Below are 4906 nucleotides of genomic sequence, written 5' to 3'. Positions count from 1 at the left end.
TTACTCGACCGATTCCCATGCTTGTATTTCAAATCGATAAAAACTGACAATTGCGGTTCAGACAGTTCGGCCGTTGCTCAAGGCTCATTATCCGATGGTTATGATAACTGTATCACTCGCGATCGGTATGTAATACCCGGATTCCGCGTAAACCCTTCGCTCGGAATCTCGTGCCCGGAAAGATCAACAAAAGAGCAGTTCGTAACGCTCGGCCATGTAAGGTGATGTTTTCCTGTCGGATGGAGGAGAGCCCGTGGTAAAATTGCAACGTGCGCGCTCGCTTCGTGTACCGAAAGGATAAAGAACGAGTCACATCCGTCAGTCACCGCGGTTCGATACGCCGCAAGAGGGCCGGTGGCTCCGCGAGGTGGCCCTCCCTTCTATACCAAATGGGGCAACCGGTCGCGAAGAAAACACAGCCCAGATATGTCTCCTGGGAGTTGGCGCGCTCGCCTCGTCCAAACCGGGACACGGTATCTGGCGAACTCGCCCGGTGTATCTGTTCACTTGGTCGGGGCCGGGGTGAATGTCCAATCGTCGTCGCCCGTCGTCGGCCAGACTGGACGAACAAGTGAACTCGAGAGCTCCCATTCCTCCGCGTCTTCGGCGTGTCCGTCAAACCTTCGGGTCCAACGATACGGTTGATATTGATCGATCGCGGTCACGCGTCGGGAATACATCGTCGATCTATCGAGCGATATTTCTGAACAAAAAGGATTCGGAAAATAACGCTATGAAGCATACTGTTTAAACGATTTCAACGTTTTCCGATTTAGTGTGAAGGCCTAAAAAAATAAACGCGGACTGTTGCGATGGAACGTATTGTTTTAACAAATAAATAATTATTACGTTTTCTACTTTCGCTGTGAATAGCAAATAGTGTCATGTTAAAATTTCTGTTAGATTGAATTTTTATTAGAATTTACAAATTTACATCGTTACAATGTTTAACATGCAAATAACAATAGATGAGCTTGAATATCCTCAAAGCCTGATTAAAATGGCTCGAAATCCAATTTTTCTATAAAGTGGTAATAAAAGGGCACAGAAGGCAAAATAGAATGGTATTTTACTTACACAGACAAATGCAGTAGACATGGAATGATGTCGACTCAACTTTCTATCAACTCGGTATTAACCTCCTATACAATCTTCGCTGAAGATTATTGCTATTCCGCCGGGGTACTCTTAACAAAATAAACCTGTAGCAGCGCACCGGGATCGGAAACACGCAAGGGAGGGCTCCGCGTCATATGGCGTCGACTGTGGTTTGAAATCGCACAAACCTCACTTCCTTTTGCGACCCCGGTGCACGCACCGGCCCCTGGTCTCTTTTGCACCTCCAGGACATCCCCCATACCATCGCATGATACGGCATGTGCACGAAGAAAATGGCGCATCCGCGATGAATGGGTATAAAGAAAATCGGGGAGTCCAGGGCCATTGTTGCCCAGGACTCCGGAGGATCTCGGAGATGGTGTGGCGGCACCAGACGAGACAGGGGGTCCAAAGAGGGATGAAAGACACCCGGGGGTTAGGTTACCGGTGGGGGAACGCCTCAGGTACCGCATTGTTGCGTCGCCGGTCTCGTGGTACGAGGCCGACGGCGCAGGGTTCTACGATACGCAACCGGGTGGAGGTGGAGAGGAGCAAACCAGCAGAAGGCGGAGGAGGAGGGCCGAGGCTAACCTGCGAGCCTGTTTGTAGGTGGCACTGAACTTGAGACGGGAACTCGCCTCCAAGGGACACAAAAAAAAGAAGAGGGCAAGACGTCGCCGGCATAGTTAGTTTGCATGCACCTTGCGGCTCGGACCGTGTTTAGAACTTTTGGATTCCTCGAGCAAAAAGATAACGCTCGGAAGGATGAACGACCTAGTTTAGTTTAGTTTAGTTTAGCTTGTTTCTCCCGGGAGAGGGGAATTTCGATATTCCCTCCAAGGCCCAGCTGTGACTGCATCGGTAGCTATCACGTAGCCCCAGTGGGACTACGGTGGATGAACGACCTAACAAGAATGTTACTGTACGCTATAAAAATGGGATTTAGCATAAGACACCGTTTGTGAAGGCTACAGACTCTATTGTGGGTACTCGCTGGATTGACAGTTTTTTGGGGACTGGCCTTTAGAATTCTGATCAGATTTCGCTGATAGGTCCCATTATTATGTTATCTTTATGCATACACAGGTAACAACCATATAACACAGTTAGACAATCGAGGAAATCTTCGAGTAACCCCGTATTCCTGGAACACGGTTTCTAATACGGTTAACACATTCACTGGGGAACCTATTTCGTCTGACTCTACATTCACGCAGACAATATTTTCTTACGTTTGTATTCGTATTACATGTCAATCATTACTGACCGATGCAGCGGTGAATGTGTTAAAAAATTGTGTAGATTAGTGCAGTTTTGCTAGTTTTTGGAATCTAGCCTTACTTTTTGTATGTATGTACAAATTAGTTCTTAGTTTCTTACAACCCAATTAATGGCCATTTTTAGAAACGCAACCACCGTATTATACGGAGGTCATCTGTATTCCTTTTCGCCAATCGCCTCGAACCGAGAATTCATCGAGGGATCGAAAGGAGAAGAGATCTTGTTCGCTGCGTCACAGCGTCGGCCACCTATGCCGCTTGGCGATGTGCAACGTGTGCGAGATACGAGTTCGTCGCCGTGGTGAAAGAACCACCATAACTCGGTGAAGATATAACGTTACATTCTGGTAGCTGGTGGCATGGTATGGGAACGGCCACGGTGAAATGGAAGTGCGAGAAGAAGCAGCGGTGGCGTGCACGCTCGCTTCTCGTTGGACACAATCGTGGTTAAAGAACACGGTGTTGGTTCAACGTCGTGTTATGCGCGAGGAATAAGATACTCTTCGGTTACGTTCCTAGAGGATACCTTTACCGTGAATGCTTTAACTCCGGGTGCACAGTGAACACAGAGGATTTATTATGTACAGGGTGGACCACTTGATCGGGAACAGCTTGCGTATGTTACTATGATAAACAAAAAACGTTGCTCAGAGTAATCTTTTTACGTTACATTTTCGAATCGGATATTTTCGATCAGTTACTATGACTGAAAATATAATATATTCTCCAACCCTAATATTTTCAATTTTTTTTTGTATTTTATACAGTGCAGATTATACAGTCTACATTCTAAATACTTTACTGCGTTAGGTAGGTATACCTTCCTCAAAGGTTTCAAATTAAATTGTAAAAGGTAATTTTACATTTTACCAAGTTCCACCTTTACAGATAAGATTATACGTTCTAAATTCATAGTCATGAAAGTTTCTAATATCATCAATTTCCTCTATTCGCTACCAGGTGTCACGTATGTATACTGCTCCCATTTCTAAGTCAGCATACTTTATTTGATAAAAGCAGAATGTGTTTTGTAATTTTCACCTATATTTTATATTATTCTTTATCTTATCAAGAAGGTACGAGTATTCCACTGAAGAGAATGATGAAAACCTGTAGAATAGTCTGTGACGAACATATTCAAAACCACGGTAGTAGCGAACATGTTAAATAATATTAATACTAACAAATGCACCTTTATTAACTGTTACTGATTACGGTATAATAAAATCAGTATCATTCCTATTATCATCACAAGCGTGTCTTCCTCTGTATTAGTTAGTTTCAAGTCTGAAGATCATTTCAACAAACATTTCAATTCACACGTTGAATGAACCTAAATACCTGTTAATAAAAGCAAAAGTGGACAAACGGCGGCTTCTTGAAGAAAAAATTCACTTTTTTCGGTTTACCATAAATATTCCAAAAAGAATTATTTATTTAAACAATATGATTGAAACAATATGTTCATTCTATGAAGAAAACGTTCATGAATATCTATGCAAAACGCCAACTCAATCGGTTGAATATTTTTGGAGTTAACATTGCACGCCAATTTGAAAAAAGTCGTTTGGTGAAAAATCCGTTCAAGTTTTCGGTGAGGATAAACAAGTTTTCGGATATATACAGCTGTTTTATGCTAATCGCTACACCAGGACCATACATTAAATTATTAGACTCTCCTCTTAAGTCTTTGAGTGAGGTTGCATTTTGTTTTTTTCTAGCAATTCGTGCACTCTGGTGCTGCTGAAGCTGCGACTCTCTTGTCTCTTCAATCGCTGCGCGTCGTACACGTCGGCGAAAATCTATATTAGTTAGTTTCAAGTCTGAAGACCATTTCAACAAACATTTCAATTTACACGTTCGTTCAAATACAAACCGCTGAACCGATTCTTACCTCTTGCAGCTAAGCAAATTATGGCCCGACCGGCAAGAATCATTCGAGCACAGATTACTATTTACCCGCATGATTTAGAGGACTTGTACTTCGGACCATCATATCCAACCGTTGTCCAAGGTTGTTTGTAGCCTTTCGGGGGCTGAACTTTTTTCTCGACCTCTTAGCGAAAACGCAGCCGCACGCAAAGTTCGTTTCGCCAACACGCGGCAGGAGACGGCATGGTGTTCTCGTAAGCGAAGAAAAAAAGAGTAGTCAGTTTGCTGGCCATGTGCGTTTGTTGGGCGTGTTTGGTAGCAGCAGCACCGTGCAGAAGCACATGTCGAGCTTTTCTTGTCGTCCATTTTTTCGCCCGGTGTATACGAGTCCAGCGACCGCCTGCGCCTCTTGTTTTTAATGCGCCGGCGAGCCGGCGAACAACCGAATACCGCTTGCGAACACGCGTGAAATTGCCCCGAACTTTTGATCGCCGCCACAGAAACACTGCCGGCTGAAAATGAACCGTGTAACACCGTGACAAAGTCCGGCGGAACGTTACCCGGCTGTTACGTAGCTTTTATGCTGCCCCTTTATGTATTATTAGATGCAGGATAAGATTGGATAATAGCGGTCATTTGAGTAATAATTGTAATAA

The sequence above is a fragment of the Dufourea novaeangliae genome, unplaced genomic scaffold (genome assembly GCF_001272555.1).
Source record: "Dufourea novaeangliae isolate 0120121106 unplaced genomic scaffold, ASM127255v1 scaffold1, whole genome shotgun sequence".
NCBI lineage: Eukaryota > Metazoa > Arthropoda > Insecta > Hymenoptera > Halictidae > Dufourea > Dufourea novaeangliae.
The sequence above is the reverse complement of the archived record's forward strand: the minus strand, read 5'-3'. Positions refer to the sequence as shown.